The sequence below is a fragment of the Etheostoma spectabile genome, chromosome 5, assembly GCF_008692095.1.
Source record: "Etheostoma spectabile isolate EspeVRDwgs_2016 chromosome 5, UIUC_Espe_1.0, whole genome shotgun sequence".
In the NCBI taxonomy this organism is placed as follows: domain Eukaryota; kingdom Metazoa; phylum Chordata; class Actinopteri; order Perciformes; family Percidae; genus Etheostoma; species Etheostoma spectabile.
The window spans coordinates 21,594,347-21,613,037 of NC_045737.1; the positions used below are offsets into that span (position 1 = coordinate 21,594,347).

The window sequence follows — 18,691 nt, forward strand, 5'->3', positions numbered from 1 at the left end:
CTCGCAGGAGTCATCCCAAAAGGATCAATAAAGAGAAGTCTAAGTCTAAGTCTTACCTATCTTCTTTCAATCTAAACCGTCACACAGGTTTCTGCAGAAAATAAGAAAAGAATGTATTGTTTGTATTTGTTTTTCTATTTCCAGAGAATTACAGCAACAAGGACATGTACATTATAATCAGGTACAGTATTTGAAGTGTGTTTATGTATTTCAGAATGGTTGGGGTGTGCCCTATTCTATCCCGGTCCTTGAGTTTATTCCAGGGCTCCTCACAAAACCATGGCTTTTCTTATTGTGATCACAGTTTCCATTCTGCGATTGTTACAATGGTTTCAAACAATAGCACTCACTTAGCCTGACTCACCACACAGACAGTGTTTGAGCGCTATTTATTGCAACCATGACAATAAAGAAATGTAGTTCTTTTCAGTGTGTGCATCCTGAATAAACATCTGTGCAAAGGTATGTGTGTACAGTAAATGTGCATGTTTGTTTGAATTAGTTTATTATTTTCAGCCATCCAGGCTACAGTTTTGGTTTCTCAGTGGAGACCTCTGTTTACAGCTGATTATAGTCCATCCAGGCCAGGCATGGTGCTGTCTGTTGAGACTACCAAAAGACCTCAAATTAGCAGCTCGGCCTCTTTAAACTACAGGGATGGAGCCTAAACATGCCTTGTCGAGGCAGTCAGCAGGCACCGAGACAGAGTGAGCTCCCCCAGTTCTTACAAGAAATCTCCTCATTCATTCCTCATCATGGTTCTCTGTAGTCTCCCCAAGAACTGCACTGGAGATGAAAACTTGAAGGCATGTTTTATAGTGGGATAAAGAGCAAATCATTTTGAGGAAGTATGTCATGTACATATACATGAACATGTACATTACTTATTCTAACACCCACAGTGACCCCTTTTAACATCTTTATTTCATACTAAAAGGATTATCAGTACTGTTCAAATGCTTCACATTGGCTGATAATTAAAAACACCTAATATGTCTTTAGCACTAGATTAATAATGCTCCAAAAATTGCATTTGATATCTGCACATCTAGTGATTTGCATGTGTGTTGCTGCATGCAAGCATGTGTTAAAGTGTGCATGCTGCAGTGTCATTTAGCGGGCAGAAAGGTCACTACATCCTGAAACTGATGAATACTTTCCGCTTGTTTGCTGGTTGTTGAACAGACCTCTGGGAAAGTAACAACACTTTCTTGAGAAGGTCAAGATTATCCACGTGTTTATGTGAGCGCAGAGGGAGGAGCTATTTACACGTCACAGCACATCAGACACTCAGAATTATAACTTACTCATAACTAGGCGATCAAGGCACTGCGAGTGAGAGGTCTCAGCCTCCCAGTTGCTTTTGATAGATATCTATCTTCAACCTGTCAGATCTTTGTTAGTGCAGCTCTGCATGTCCGTGTGGAGTCACTGTCATAGATATGCATCATCACAACCAACACCGATAGATCAGGGAGTCTTATGCTTCTTTCATGAATCCTCCATGATGCTGAGTTTGACTGATGATACAGTAGATATGCTACAAACTGAAAGCAGTAATGTGGTTCTGCATCTGATCTGGACCTGCTTATTCCCACACTGTTGCCCTGACAGAAACAAAGCCTGCCACACAGGATTATATGCATGCAGTAAAGGCCTGAAGCCAACTTACACAGTTTTCCAATCCTTCATTCAGCAAGCCAACATGAATAGTCTCCATGCTGCTATGAGACAAACTTTCTCTCATAGGAATATACAAAGAAATACAACCCACAGGCCAACAGCCAGCCATGTGGACTACACGTTTGGCTGTGAAAACATTTTGGCCAAGTAGCTTGAATGCTCAATAAAAAATTCTACTAATGAAGCGTAACATCGGTTTGAGCCGAGCCCTTTCAACGCCCCAGACGAAGCAGTGGATACGAGGCATATGTGGGTCAGTCAGTTGGCCGTTAGTTAAAAGGAGCCCGCTGAGTTGTAAATCTAGAGTAATTGGTCTGAGATATCAGCAAAGGCTCTGGTGGCATGCCAAAGTGCTGAGGTAATGAGTGCTGGCCACTGTAGTCTGCTTTAGAGAGTGAAAGTGAATGAGGACTGAAGGCGGGTGGTTGAGAGATCTTAAGCACATCCCAGTTGAACCAGACTGTTCTATAAAGAAGTTAGACAGAGCCGTCAGAGTTTGCATCTATTTACATACATACATTACATTGTGAAAGATGATGGAAACACTTTAATGGGCATGAGCTTGTCCCTGTTTAGGAAAGCGTATTTGAGCTGTTGGATAACACACCCAGATCAGATGACCCCCCAGTTGATCTAGGCCCGGAGGACTCCATTAGCTCATTTTTTCTTAACAAACAGATCCTGAACCAGAAACCTCAAACCAAGGCAATCTGTTCCCTAAGCTGCTGCGCCTGGTCATGCATCTGGACCAGCCAGGAGGAAGGCCCTCCGACCAAAACCACATAAGAGGCTGCTTCGCCATCTTCAGGGCTACACACAGCTACTCAAACAAGATGTGGACAGGGAGGGAATCACAGGCCACTGATGAGGGTCTAATCCCCCTCTGTATTTCCAAGAATTAGGAAAATACCAAAAAAACAAGTGATGTGAAACTAGTATGATCCCAGTCAGGGTTGGGCAGGTCCAAACATATCCCTCGTTCATAAAAGAATGCAGTGGAGCTCCAGGTGAAGTGAGGGAGAATGAAGCAATGTAGCTTGAATGCTGAGCATACACCTCCAATCTATCTTGGAACTATCACACCCTAAATTCTCACTTTCTCAATCAATTGCTTATTTATTTTCATGTGAGGCGTCATTCTCAGTCATCATCAAGTTTCTGTTCTGTTGGGGATGATGTAAGAACAGCAGGCAAGCCGTAACATAGCCTGAATAGAGACACCCATGCCCTTCAGCAATGCCCCTTAAATTCTCATTTACTGGATATATGTACTGAACAACAACAGATCAACACCTAGCTCCTCTTTGCCCCCAGCAGTCTGAAAGGCAGATTTGTGAACTTGTGAAACCCGCACCGTGACTACTATCAGATTTGAAATGCCAAACCTTTGAGCAAAACCTTTAAATGTAAAATGAGAGAACTTGCACACATAACTAATGAGTTGTACATTATGGCTGCCTTTGATTGTCACACCTAAATCTGTAACAGTCACCTGCTTTCACAGCATGCTACAAACATAGAAACAGTAGGTTACGCCAAATATACAAAGCACCAAAGAAACACAAAGATGAGTTCAGCTTCTTTGGTGTTCATGAAGCTTTCTCAATCCTCCCAGATATTATGAAACAACCCAAGCTGCTCTCTTTGAAAGCTCTTTCTTGCTAACCATAACCATGTGAGCCAGTGCTTTGGTAGCCCTACATAAACAGTGAATGGAAGAGTTGCAAGAGGAGAAAATGTTTCCCATGGATAGGCATTTACCACAACTTGTGTCTCATGACTTCAGCCAGTGAGTGATGGCTGCCATCAAAGGCATGTTTAGTGCTCCAGAGTTAGTTTAGATTTATTTTACAGACCCAGATTAAACACTGTAAAAACAATTCAAGCTGTAAGAAGCCATTAAATGTTGTTCCCCGACTGTGTATAAAGAATGAAGACATGCCAGTAGGTCTAGCTTTCAAATACAACCAGGGGGCCTGAGGTTTAGATGACAATAAAAGGCCATAGAAATGTAAACAACAAGTCAACAGGGAGAAGCCCTCCAACAGTGTATTGAAACAATAAAGCCCACTCTACTGACACACAAACAAAAAACAAATACACACCCATAAACTGTGCACTCGTCCAGGTTATAATGGCATCAAAACGCATGACTTTCCCATAGAAACATATCAGCCAAGCATGTTTGTGCACATGTGTTTGTGAGTGTATGTGCCAAAAAGCCTAAATAAAAATCAGCCCAATTCATCTGGTGCCTCTCAACTCAAACAAAGGCTTCACAAAGACGTGCCAACACCGGCCCCCTCACTCACTCTTCAGCTCTCAAAGACGTGCCACCGTTGGCCCAGAATGCACGCCCTCATTCTCAAAGACAGGCCGCTGTGGCCCCTAACCTATTCAATCTGTGCAACAACACGGCCCCTCACTCCCTGCGCCGACTCTGTAGTGGCCCCACAGTTTCTGACGCACAAAGCCCCTCAGTGACCCTCACATTTCACATTCACAAAGACAGGAATGACATGGTCTTACTCTATCCCCTCCTCATTTCTTCTGCTCTCTGTTTCTACAAAGATGATGGATACACCACAAACTTTTTTCTTGTTCTTAAGAACTCCAGACTGTCCCTTTTACAGTGATGTTTAGACCACATAGGTGTTATTTGCATGTTAACTAATAATTAATAATTGCTTATATTTTATATGACTTCTTATTTAGATATTGACCTTCCAGGCAGCTACTGGTTTCCATTAATTACCCTACAATATGAATATATTGTGATATAAGTAATCAAACATTTTGTCAATGCTATGTTATGCAGAAGAGACAGCATTACCAATTTCTCTACTGTCTTGTATAAACCTCAATAAATCAATTTGACATACAGCATAGCAACAAGACAGTTTTTCTTCATTTATTAAGAAGCACAGCTTATTCTTTCACTACCGAAAAATACCTCCTTTTGCTACCATCACATATCCAATGACACATAACAAGTTTGCACTTGTCAGCTGAGGGTTGTCAAAACTCACTCTAGTAAAAGAAGGCAGGTTAGGGTAATCACACTAAAGCCAATAACAGCACACTTTCACCATAAAATAAATCTTGGAATTTGTTGGACATTAAAAAGCTGATTTGTAACAGTGTAAAAGTTTGTTAATGCTTTCTGAAAGATAGTAGTGATTTTCTCCTTCCATCATTTCCCTATAGTTTGTCCTTGAACTCAGCTAGAATAAACACTGACCGGTTTCCTGGTTTAGTTTAGTTTATGATGTATCATCACTTCCCCTCTCAGTGCTGTCTGTGTGTATCAGGCAGACAGCTCCATGGGTAGCTCTCCTCCCGGCACTTCAAGGACATGGGCTTGTGGTGGAAATAAAAAAAATTAGAGCAAAGGGCTGCTGCATGGACATGTGTGAAAGACCAAGAAGAAATAAAAACAATTTAAAAAATGTTTTTAAAAAAAGTGTTGTGTAATAAGTAGTTAGGCTTCTCGTGGAGGTGCTTTCTCTGATAGGGACTGTGCTATAATGTCCAACTGCTGCCAGATGTTGCACCTGAACACAAAGTTGCAACTCTAAATATCTCACTTTGTCCCAATCCACATCCCTCCCAATAACCTTTAAATACCATTTACATTGTCTTCAGGTGGCCATTTCAGAGTCAGTGAAGCATGCAAACTCCAACTCCTTAATAACAGCTGGGAATAAACAGTTATGCAATTAAAAGCATTTGATCCTGAGAAAATACATTAAAGGAGCTTTCACTGAAAGTTTGAGAAACTAAGTAAGATTGTGTGTGAGAGAGAGAGAGAGAGAGAGAGAGAGAGAGAGAGAGAGAGAGAGAGAGAGAGAATCAATCCAGAAACAACCGTTTCATTAATGTCACTTTCAGCAACATGAGTCATATCTGCCAGCTAAAGAGGAGAAGTGTGGAATAAGTACCTAAAACAGCTACATTGTGTTTTGTTGTCGCATTGTCTTCTACTCACGGGAAGTCAGGGTGGAGAGATTTTGGCAGGCGCAAACGTGAAGAAGCTGTCCCTGTCCTTTGTTTTGAAACGCTGGTTCTCTTCCCGGTGCAGCCCAAACGCTCATTCACTTGAGTCTCCTTTCTTCAGGACGTTATTCACCACTCGCATAAAGCCAACCCACTGACGTCGACCTTTCTCCTCTTCCCTCCTCCCTCCCTCTTTTCCCTTCCCCCACTCCGTTTGTTAGAGCGAAAGAAGAAGCAGAAGAAAAGTTGCAGAGATGATGTGAAAGATGATGACGAGTTCCTGGAATCCGCCAATTCACTTCCCATAAACTCCTCCAATAAACGCGTCCAGACTGATTCATTCACGCTTTCCTTTCAGCTTGTTCTTGTACACGTTTTTTTCTTTTCCCTCCCAATAAACAGAGAATCAATGCATTTTCTCACGGGCGTAGGTAAGATACACTCAGAGGTACTGAACTATCATTTGGAATACCTTTTTGATTGAGTTGCAAAAAATATCTAGACTGGGTAAACCCTGCCCACTCTGCCTGCAGCTCAACCTCAAATTTATTGAGGCTGGCCTGGTCTGGCAATAACCAGACTAATAACCCCCCTTTTGCTGCTCCAAATTGAATCAATATTTTCCTGTATTGGACTGACTGATTTTAAACAGGTGTTGATTATTGACACTTGGACTGGAGTTAGACCAGTTAGACCTATAAGTCTAAAAAATTAGGACTTAAGACTTGGCCAGGACTTGACTTCCTAAAGACTTTGAGTCTTGAAAGCAAAATCCTTCAAATAAAAGTTTCAGCTTGGTAAAATCTCAGAACAATCCTGAGGATGGTTGCCTTGCATATTGAATTATTATACGTATGTATTAAAAGGCCTGAAAGGATCTCAGCCATGTTTTTCCATAATGGTCAGCATTCAGATACTTGGAAGACCCACACCTGACTCACTTTTTTTTACTTGGACTATTCCCTAAAAGAATAGTTTTACATTTTGGGAAATACATCCATCTGCTTTCTCGCAAAAAAAACCTGTAAAAACACAACCTGTCACTTTTACACTTTGGCTTTGTACAGATTAAACAAAGAATATGTAACATGTGTTTTCTTTAAAGTTGCCGGTAGGTGGATTTTGTCACGGACTAGTCTATACCCTTGATGTTCAGCTTCCGGGATTGCTCCCATGCTGCAGGAAATTCCGCCAGATGCATGTGTTTTAAGTTTCTTTCCACTTTCTTTGTGTTGGAATTTTAAATTGCTCATATTAATGCTTTTTGCCTTTTTCCCATTCCCATTGTGTTATATATTTTTGTGTGCATGGTATAAACAATGTTTACAAAGTGAAAAACCTCAAAGTCCACCCCAATGGGACTTATCATCTCCAACAGAAAACACTGTTCATCAACAGCTCTAAACAGCTCTATTGTAGTCCAGCCTTTACTTCCGTGAGGAAAATAAGTCACTATGTACTACACATTAGAATGCTCTCCTAGCTGCTAACATGGCACACCCTCATACTCTGCTTCTGACTAGCTAGCAGTGCTTACCTGGTTTCTGCGCATGTGCGACTCCCAACAAAGATGGAACAGAAGTGTGATGCTTCGCTCAGTAGCTAAAACAGAGAGCTCAACACACAGGGTGAAAAAAAGAGCTGCAGCAATGTGCAATATAAGAAAATAAGATGATGTTTTTTGAAAATTAAACCATGTATACCTATTCTGATAAAACCTCTGAACACAATTATGAACCTGAAAATGAGCACAATATGAGCACTTTAAATTTGGTGGATTAACAAGAACTATTATTGGCTGCTTCTCAGATCGCTGCTTGGTAAAGAGACAGCTTGCTATACTATCTGTCCAATCTGACTTTTCTATTGCATGACTATTTTACAGTGGCTCTGTACAGAGTTTGCGTTGCCCATAACCATTCTGATTGGTTTAATGAAATGCCAATGAAACAGAGCATGTTTTTCTCCCATCCCGAATGCAATTTGGAGCAGCCAGACCCTCCTTCAATACGCTTTGAAGGAGGGTCTGGCAAAGCAAGACTACATTTGGACAGAACCAGGCTAGCCGTTATCCCTGTTTCCAGTCTTTATGCTACGCTAAGCTTACAGGCTACTGGTTGCAGTTGTATATTTACTACATATTTGTTTGTGGAATCGCATTGACCAGTGGTTCCCACACTTTTTTACGTTAAGGACCAACAGATTAGACTACGGACCCTACGGACTACGTACCCCACTTTCATTCCCCTTTTGCATTACGATGTTTTATTATAGAATATGTATATAATTTATAGATCTAAATTGTCATACATTTTGTCATTGTGCTACTTATGGATGGAATTATAGTAAAAAAGAAATGATTCCACTTTTTTAATTTATAAAGGACAAAACACATTAATTAACATTTCTGTAATTGTGCCAGGGATAGCCAGCCGGCTAATTTTCAACTATAGTTTTGCTGGGGACCCCCTGGATCCCCCTCAAGGACCCCTGGGACCACTGGTATAGACAGCAGTGTCTCCAGCTCTGTGTTGTTTAACCAGGCATGCAGCACCAAGTACTAAAGAACCACCTTCCTTGTTTTCTTCATGGGAGGCTCCAGAAAATATTTCAGATAAGCTTCCCTCTGCATACTGTTTCTCCTCCTATAGAAAAGAATCTCTATGTGTTCTTTTCTTTATTCTCACACAGGAAGCCGAGCTAGAGAGATGAATCACACTTATTACAGTGTGGTCTGTGGAACTGTGACAACTCAGGGACTGACTGTCCCAAAGGAGGGCAAATACACTGGAAACACTGTGAAATAGTGAATGACACTGGGCCCCTACTACATATTTTGAAGGATTTGTGTGGCTTGTAAGCAATGTTAAATGGCGAAGGTGAGAAATTGCTGAATTAAATCCATGTAGATGCTGTTTAGATTCACTTGAGTCTCAACATAGAAAGTAACAGAGGTATCCTTTACAGACAGGTTTGGAAATAAAATGTTAATGCTTTCATTTTATGCAGGATGGAAACAATTGTTTTTTTCTCAGGTCTCTGCGTTAGCTTCTGGTGTGTTTTGGAATGATGTTTGAACTATTCCTGTTTTGTCTATAAATCTGGATTAAATCATCTAGCAACAAAGAATGGGCATCCAAATCCAATAAGCATGCTTCAGCCAATGGAGGAGCTGTGATGTCGACAAATCACACTGTACTGTCGGTAAAAGCAACCTGTGTGGGACTCATTGACAGACACCTAGATTTCCCAGCTATCTAGATGTTAGATGTCTCTGTGATGCACTTTTTATGCTTCTGCACCAGCGATACTCGGCCATCATTTTTTTGTGTTGTGTGCTCTGGAGGGAATTTCTTCAAAACTTTGCACAAACATCCACTTAGACTCAAGGATTAATTGATTCAATTTTGGTGGTCAATGGTCACTGTGACATCACAAAATGCATTTTTGCCATAATTCAAGAATTCATATTCTAATAATGACCAAATTTAGGATTATATGGTGAAGTAATGATATTTTTTATCCAAAAGATCAAATTTCAACTGTGACATCATAATGTTTAAATAAATAAATAAATGTGTTTTTTCTGGCCATTTTCAAGGCCATAACTCAGGAATAGAATGGGAGGCATTTGGTCGGTTACTGAATTGGTGACCTTAATCTTGGGTGCCCACGTTGAAACTGTGGTGATTGTATAAAATTGTGGTGCCGGGATGAAGATGTGTGTGAAGCATCAATTTTTCGTCAACAAAAAAATACACTTAATACCTTTTATGAAATTGCTTCAAAGTCTTCACTACATATATTATGAGTCTGGACAGACATGGATGTAGACTGCAACTTTACTGGTTGGCAAAGGCATACAAGGCAGTAACTATAGTATGTATATATATATATATATTTATATATATATATTTATATATATAGCACTAAAATCACTACAGTAAGCTTGTAATGTGATTATTTGGACGTCTTTTTCTTTCTCATTCAATTAAACACATGTCATGTACGTTTGTACAACTCATCCAGTGCAACTTTTGTTTGGACTATCAGAAATTATGGCAATCACAGATCCCAAAAGGTGTCAAAATTCATAAGGGTCTACTTGTCATCATGACATTTTTAGACTTTCTCCCCCGTATTTTGCAGTGTTTGTGACTGTGTAACTCAAGCATTGTGGGTTTCACCACATTGGTGTTTACTGCAATATCACTGCATGCTATTTTTGTTTTTTTGTAAAAGCCATGCACAAAACCATAAAACACACACATACACACTCATGCACGGAGACACACACACACACACCCACACTGCGGAAAATCCTCATCCCAGCCTGTTAACACCAGCTCTCATTTACTCTCTAGGATGCTGCAGTGGGAGTTTGTTGAGTGCAGCTCTTCACGCCACCCTCCTGACATTCTTCACAGCCTCAAACTTCCTACCCTACAGTTTGTCTCCTCGCTCACACGGTGCCTTGCTTTTCCACCGTGGCCGAGCCTCTGTGTCATTTGGTTGGCCCTGCCTTCAGAACTTCCTCTTTCCACACCAGATCTGTCTGTGTGTCATCCTGGTGAGAACACTGTGGGAGGCAGAACAGTCTGTAAATAGATAAGTGTGGTCACCACAGTGCTCCGGTCTCAGGGGCAGGAAGATGTTCTTAGCTGCAGGGCAACTCTATGAGAAATGCAGACACTGGGAGAGATGATTGGGTTTGATGGTTGGTGGCTGTGGGATTACGCCATGATGCCATTCCTGGTGCATGTGTGTACAGATATGTGTGTGAAAATAAGTACTGCTATAATTATGTTGCTGTAATTGCAGTAGGGATTTAAACATATAACTGTACTGATTCTAAAACTACCAATAGATAAATCATGCCAGAATTTTAAGATGTAAGTGGTGCTGTTTCATAGAAGTTCAAAGAAAAGGTTTATAAGTTTACAGAACATGATTTTTAAAAAAACAGATACTTAGAAATGATTGTGTCACACATGCAAACTTTAGCTTTTGCAAAAAAAAAGAAAAAAGAAAAAAAAGCAACAGTTCCCAACCTGGGGTAAATCTGAGGGGTCACAAGATGTTTAATGTGATAGAAAAATAATAAAAGTGTTTGTTTGGGATTTTAATGTTTTTGGGAAGTATTGGTCAGTGTTGGTAGTTTTAACTTTTTTACCTCTTTGCACATCAACTAATTATTCAAATGACACAATTTATATACACTCTTTGGTTGTACTGCTAAAGCATCTGATACCTGTGACCAAGGTTCACAAGTAGACCTTTATTTCACAGTAAGGGGTCACAAGAAAAAAGGTTGGAAACTACTGGTATAAAAGAGAAGGACAACAATTCCCAGGAAATTTAATTAAAAAATAAAAGTGATTGCAGGATTTTTTTACATGTTGGTTTGGTTTCCTCACAATTGTCTATCACTTGACACAAGGCCTCTGCACAAGGTGACGCTTTGCCTTGAAATAATAAGACTATTAAATATTAAATAATGAGAAAAAGGTTCATTTTTTCCCCAACTTAAATGTAATGTTATTTGTTTCTTTTAAAACATCTTGAGCTCATATTGTTGACACGCACACGCACACACACACACACACACACACACACACACACACACACACACATAGTCCTTGAAGAAAGAATCCAGTTAATTATGAGTTAAATGCCTCAGTCCAGTGAGGTAAACATAAACATACAATAGGCAGCAGTGTGGTCACAGACTGGCATTTAGAAAAAAAATCCATCATTTCCATTTTTGTTTTGGGGGAGATTTCCCAGCAGAATATAGTTTGATGTTGGAAATGAGGTCACAGCGGGACACACATAAGACACAAAAAAAAGTATGACATAAAGGTGACACAAGACTTTGTACCACAAAAACAAAAACCCAGCAAGGACATACCAAAGCAAACAGACTCTGCTGGGACAAGCCAAGCAAATAAAGACTTCACAACACAGAGAATGCTCTGACGTCTCTGCTGTGACACATTTTCACCATGATGGATCCTTAAATTGTATTTGATTTAATCTAATAAACAAAAACAGCGGGGTTATTCGATCTGTGTCTGTCTCACAAGTGTGCACGCAACTACCTAAAGAGATGATCTTATATGGTGATTTTGAAGACTACTCACCAGATGCTTTACAAACATTTTGACTCTTTGCTTATCCAAATTTTATTTATCTGACAAACCCTCTTCTACTAATCTCAACATATTAATCAACCTGCATACGCAAGGAATAATCTAGAGCGCAGCAGCATCCACTGACTCATTCTTAAAATCACATTAAAGATTCAAACTTAACTCTAACTAGCATCAACAGTGTTACACTGCTGCTTGTTTTGCCAAAATAGACAAAACTCTTGGATGCAGGTGACTTCATGACTCAGGTTTGGACAACACGTCTGTGGTTGCTAACACACAAAAGAGAAACAACCCACACCAGCTAAGTCAGTACGATATTTAAAGAATGTCATTCCTAAAGAATGCTTTTCACAATAACACAGCTGTGGTGAAAACATGCACACAAATGTACAGAGAGCATTGTTTTGTGATCAATGATCTAGGCAAAAGTCCAGGATCTTGTGATATATTATCTCGTACTGATTGGAGTAGCTGTGCAGTTCTCTGTGAAGTCATGCTGTGAAATTTACTGTGAGATTAGAAAGAGCAGTTAAAAGATACTAAGTTACTGTAAACCTTCTACAAAGTACATGTCTTCTCCCCAAGAGGTAATGAAAAGAAGAAGGTAATGAGAAGTTGTGCCGCTGCTTTTTCAAGGTAAACTACAAGTCAATCAAACCATCCCTCTCTTAACTTGATGTGTCACAATATGTACTGTATGTTAACCTGTATAGCCTACTGTAGCTGTATCCAACAAATTAATCTGTGTGTTCTGCACAATTCCTGATGTGCTGAAAAAATTCAACATTGAATCAACAAATTACATTTAAACGTGGAGATTTTTTAATGTACTTTGTGCACAAATGCAGGTACCTAAGACGCCAAAGCCAACTTCAACTTACTTTTAAAGGGTAATTGGAAACAACAGTGGTCCCAGTTTGACCTTCACAGCTTTCTAGTGCCTGCTCTTCCGCCCAAACTCTTATCTGCATTGAACCGTCTGTTTGGTAACATTGTTCTTCTGAAATATGTGTTGTCACCTCAGTTTCAACTGGATTGAGATCTGGTGATAGCAAAGGTCTTAACGTATCATACACATCTTTGTAATAATGACCAAACCATTCAAAGCATCTTATTTATGTTTCTTTGTACATAAGAGAGAAATGCCACTGCATATACTGAAGAAAGTGCATTATTTTGCCCTCTTGTGTCTGAAAGTAGTATTACATTGAATCGTGTTAACCACCTCATTTCTATTTAAATTTAAAACAGTTTTAAAAACCTAAGAAGAAGTAGGTCATGATGAGTGGATTGCAACCAAATGATAATTCTTACTACCAGTGGCTTACTGAAACATAAAGAGATAAGAAACATGCCAACAAAGACTACAGCAAGTTTATTTGGAGTGCTCTTCCTCTCTTTCTTTCACTCACTCACTCACTCACTCACTCACTCACTCACTCACTCACTCACTCACTCACTCACACACTATCTCACTCACTCACTCACTCACTCACTCACACACTATCTCACTCACTCACTCACTCACTCACTCACTATCTCTCTCAGTCACTCACTCACTCACTCAGTGTCTCTCTGTCTTTCTGTGGCCTACAAATCCACAAAGAATGGACAGTTTCAGCAAAATGTCTTCTTCAGCTTGAGCTGTGATTGGACCAGAGGAAGGGGTGGAGGTAAACAGAGGGCTGCAGTGGCACAGGGAGTCCCTTCACAACAGGGAGAGGAGCGTGTGAAGCAACACACAAAACAGAACATATGTAAAGGTTATATAGGAAGAAAAGAAGTGGGTTAGTGCTGGCTTTATATGCTCTGATACACATAATTAAACTTTTCTGGTTCAAGGTTCACTGCATTGAGCACATGGGAAACTGTCATAAACTGTACACATTCAAAACTCCTGAACATGCAATGACATAATTGCAAACTTGGGTATGCTCATCAACAATCATTGTACAGCAACATTACAATAACTTGCAATGCAGTTTTCAACGCGAAACATGATCCCATTTCAAGAATAACAATTTGGGGTGCTACAACAACTTTTCTCTGTTCTACTTCTTTTAGCCACCTGACCAAAGGAGCAACCCTTTATCAGTTCATTAGGAGTTAATAGTTAACACCAACTTTATCAGTGTCAGCCCAGGTCATTCACACGACAAATGTGTCATCCCGACAGAAAGAACCAGGCTTGCAAACTTGCAATTTTGTGCACCCTTTTCTTCCGTTCTCATGCCTCAAATCTGGTCTTTTTCCCAGCCAGCCTCACTCCCATACCTCACCCCTTTACACATTCTGGCCCACTGTAAAGAGTTCCTCCCCCTCCAGATCAGACTTCAGCTTCAGCCTGCGAGAACTAGTTGTGGCTGCATAGAGAAATTGTCTCTTAGTACAGCTGTTGGTTGATTCCTGATACTCTCACTGGAATAGCTGGAATAACTCAGAAGAAATGGGATATGGTTGATATAAACCATGTACATAGAATTCATTTAACTGAATCTATGTTGCAAATCACATGGTCGCACATGTAATAACTCTAAAATGGTACAATAAAAGGAGGAAGTCAACAAAGAAGATGTGGAAAAACAAAAAGACACAAAGACCAAATTTTTTATGTCCAAAAGAAGGTGATCACTGGAGGAAAGTAATCCCCCAAAAAATTATTATTCCAAGCTTCTTTGGGTCCCCTTATTGTGTGTTGCAGAAGCTTTGGGTCAGTCAACATGATGTAATGTTGGAAGTGTTCACTTTGGTGCATTCTGAAGCTCTTTTCACAACAGACTTGTGGTTCAGTGTGCACTTGGAATTTGGGGGTGTCTTCCACCATCTGCTGCCTGACTCAGCACTTCAGTGTCACTTGACACATTAGAGCTATTTCTGCCCCTACACATAACATGCACACACTCGCAAACATGTGATCAAACGCTCAATAAAAAAACCCATATGCACCACACATGTACATGCCACAGTTGTGCCTGAGGGTGAGAAAGTTTCCTCAGAAGGTTCCTTTTGGTGCTGCTGTGCTGTCTTGGCAAGTTAAACTAATACACTTTATAGTAAACAGACCACTCCTCTCTACATACAACCAGTGCAAAAACATCTCAGTTGCTTGTTTGGAAAAGTGTTTCTTCTGTATGCATTTCTTTTACCATGCAATATAGAGTCATCATCTTCCAACATTGAGTGGCGAGCCGTTTATATTAACTTTTTTTCTTTTTGACTGCTCTGTTTGGTAAATGTCTAGATGCCAAATGTAACAGACTCCCAGTCTGGTGTTACACAGCCCCATTACATCAGCAGAGGGTAACATGATCTGTGCAACTTCAATTCAAGCAGATGAAATCCTGAGGGGAACTACCGATTTGAAGCGTTCTTCTGAACTCAGAACTCAAACACCTTAGTGAGGAATATCTGTAACATTCCACATAAAACCGGACAGACCCAGAGCTGACAGAAAACAACAGCACTCTACTGAAGGTCAATACCCTGTATCTCTGTGTGTTCGTGTGTGTGTGTGTGCGTGCGTGTGTGTGTTTGTACATGTTTTAGGACAGGAGGTGTTACTATTTAACCTGGATAAAAGCAATGATCTATATACAGCAGGGGTTTTTTTCCGGAGTTATTTTGTTTTCTGTCACACAAGACAAATGGTCCAGAGAGTCTCTGGTTCTAGGAAAAGCTGGACTGAAATTTTAAAAACATATCTGTTAAGAGCTGTACCTAACGAGCATTGTCATTATCAATTCACTTGTTGATTATTTTCTTAATTGATCGCCTGGTCTAAAAGACAAAAAAAGACCATCGCAACATCCTTGGGTCAAAGGGATGTAAAAATGTCTTCTTGTATCCTATCAATAGTACAAAACCCAAAACGTTGAATTTAATACAGTGTAGTAAAAACATCAGATTCTCACAATGGAGAAGCTGGAACTATCTCATTTTGGCATTTTTGCTTGGAAAAGACTTAAATAATTAACTTATCAAAAAAATACAATTTAATGTCAATCAGCTAATTGTTAAGTCACCCATTTGTTGCAGTTTTACATTGGTAATTTTATTGCCATACTTGATGACCATTTTGCTGACCCATAGCTCATTTTAGGCCATGATATTTGGGGATTTCATCACAGCTAAGGGTTATTGTTTGGCCCAATACAAACATTCCACACTTTTTAGGCTATTTTGATCAGTTCGTTAGTGTTACATTTTTTTTCTCAGATTCTGATTCCGAATTTGCAAAGGACGTCAAAGCTATTATATGTGGTTGTTATAACCCGGTCATAATGATTATATAATTATCTTGAGTTGGGATCATTGTCAGTCTTATCAATCTTGTGTCTCAAGACCGATAAGACTTAAGTTGGACAGATGTCCCGAATACAAGGTTATTCCTATAGACGTTTGCATACAGTTCCAACTGTAAGGAGACTGTTTGTAAAGTCCTTGATTGCATCAGTCATTTCAGGGTTACAAGAAGAAGATAACCAGCTGAATGATTTGGTTTGATGTAATCAGGCTGTGTAACCAATGACAATGTATGAACTTTTTACCACTTAGGTTCATTTGCAGGAAACTACTTTGCAAACGCAAAGAAGACTGGTCTGTTAAACTAACCCTTTTATGTAACTGTCCACTGTGGCCTACAATTTACCAGCAAAGCACAACTGGTTTGGGAGTACGTTAATGTTTAAACTAGAGATATTAATATAACTGACATGTAACTGGCAGATCTCACTTTCATGCAACAGACCGTATGTCCCCATCTTACCTGAACCAACTGCTGCCCATGCCATCTTCATTGATCTGTGAACCAGATTATGTTGCACAATGTCCAAACAGACATGTGGCAATTATGAATTTGGCTCCGAAGTGAAACCCTCCCATATTCACCCAGCAGTATAAAGCTGGTTAGGAACAACAATCTGCACTCTTCAGGTCAAAAGAGGGGTTTGCTGTTACCAAGTGCTTATTGCTCTAACTGAAACTGGGAAGAAGACATGGCACCAGGCAAGAAGGTAAAATAACTCAATCTGTAGACGATACTGCATCTATTTTACCTCAATCTTATGTTGCAGAGAACAGAGATTTTGTTGATGCAGCATGCAAATCTTTGCCATCATGTAATGTGAGTACGTACTGTGGGTCATAGTTGTCCTGTTGGTTGATGGACTGTGATGTTGTGAGGAAAATGTTGTCAGTGCAGGTATCATGTGTGGGCATGCATTTGTGTGCGTGCATGGTTTGTGAAACAGCTAGACTAAAGGGGTCACAGCTGGAGAGTCTGGATAGGCTAAAAACTGTTTCGATCTTTGCACATTGGCAGCCAAACTGCAGCTTCTTTCACATACACACATACAAAAACATAACATTTTTGATGCACACATAGACATTCGTATATTTATTAACTGCAAACTGCAACAAATTTTGCAAAAGTGAGTAACATCACTCACTCAGGACTGTGCCTGGATTGTATATTGTCTTGAAATCACATACATTTTATCCATCCAACTTTACCTTCTTCCCTGCTGTATTTCTAGAGATATTAAGTGCAAATTATCAATAAGCGTGTACCCCATCCAGTGTAGAGCTCATGTGATGTGTGTGCATGGTTCCCTCAACTCCTGCAGGGTATGATTGAGCGTCTGAATGCCGGGGAGGTTGTGATCGGCGATGGAGGCTTCGTGTTTGCTCTGGAGAAGAGAGGCTACGTGAAGGCCGGGCCATGGACGCCCGAGGCTTCCGTTACACACCCTGAGGCCGGTAAGACAGCACACACACATGTTGTATCCAAAACCACGTGAAGGGAAGGTGCACAAATGTAATAAAACAAAGTTGTACCTTTAAAATGACAAATCTGAATGTTTCCATCAGTGCGGCAACTCCACAGGGAGTTCCTGAGGGCAGGATCGAATGTCATGCAGACATTCACCTTCTACGCCAGTGATGACAAACTGGAGAACAGGGGTCAGAACTTGAGACTCTCTGTGAGTACCCAACCATAGCACTTTACAGCCAACATTAGCTGTAGAGATTGTGCAGATCTTGCAAATTCCACTTCACCCTGATTGTGTATTCATCAATAAACATGATGTGTAGCCTATTGTACAAAGCATGGACATCAACAAACACATGACCTGCCTCATTCTTTCAGGGGGCACAAATCAACGAGGCCGCCTGTGACCTGGCAAGGGAAGTAGCCAGCGAAGGAGACGCAATGGTTGCTGGTGGAGTGTCTCAGACTCCATCCTACCTGAGTTGCAAGAGTGAGATAGAAGTAAAGGCTATCTTCAAGAAACAGCTTGAAGTGTTTATGAAGAAGAATGTAGATTTCCTTATTGCTGAGGTAGATTTGTGTCTTATTTTAAGTAATGTCATTTCAGTGCTACTTTAATCTGATATATGATTAGTGGAGCAAAGTGGTGACTGTGTTGTTTCTGTCATTGCAGTACTTTGAGCATGTTGAGGAGGCGGAGTGGGCCGTGCAGGTTCTGAAGACCAGCGGAAAGCCTGTAGCTGCTTCTTTGTGCATCGGACCAGAGGGAGACATGCACGGCGTCTCACCTGGAGAGTGTGCTGTTAGGCTGGTGAAGGCCGGTACGTGTTTAATTTACCCCGCATTATCTCACTCTTTATCCTTTGGTTTCCTTAATTGAAAAGTTAGCTTTGTTCTCTTAAATGACAATGACAATTTCCCTCTGTTCTCCAGGTGCCCAGATTGTTGGAGTCAACTGCCACTTTGACCCAATGACCTGCGTGAAGACTGTTAAGATGATGAAGGAGGGAGTGGAGAAGGCCAGGCTAAAGGCTCACTACATGGTACAGCCACTGGCATATCACACCCCCGACTGCAACTGTCAGGG

General features: G+C 40.4%; 1 protein-coding gene and 1 pseudogene across 4 annotated transcripts in view; one reads left to right on the forward strand and one right to left on the reverse strand.

Annotated features, from left to right (window-relative positions):
- LOC116689210 (LHFPL tetraspan subfamily member 2a protein) overlaps positions 1–5,845 on the reverse strand; it is a 23,338-nt gene extending 17,493 nt beyond the window's left edge. For 3 of the 4 annotated variants that reach the window (XR_004331947.1, XR_004331946.1, XM_032515635.1), the window contains exon 1: positions 5,672–5,845. The gene's annotated coding sequence lies outside the window, so the exon portion shown is untranslated. Of the gene's footprint in view, positions 1–5,624 lie in introns of all 4 variants that reach the window. The other variant, XM_032515636.1, reaches the window with a different exon arrangement.
- A 10,765-nt stretch (positions 5,846–16,610) lies between these two features.
- Positions 16,611–18,691, forward strand: part of LOC116689206 (betaine--homocysteine S-methyltransferase 1-like) — a 2,928-nt pseudogene continuing 847 nt past the window's right edge.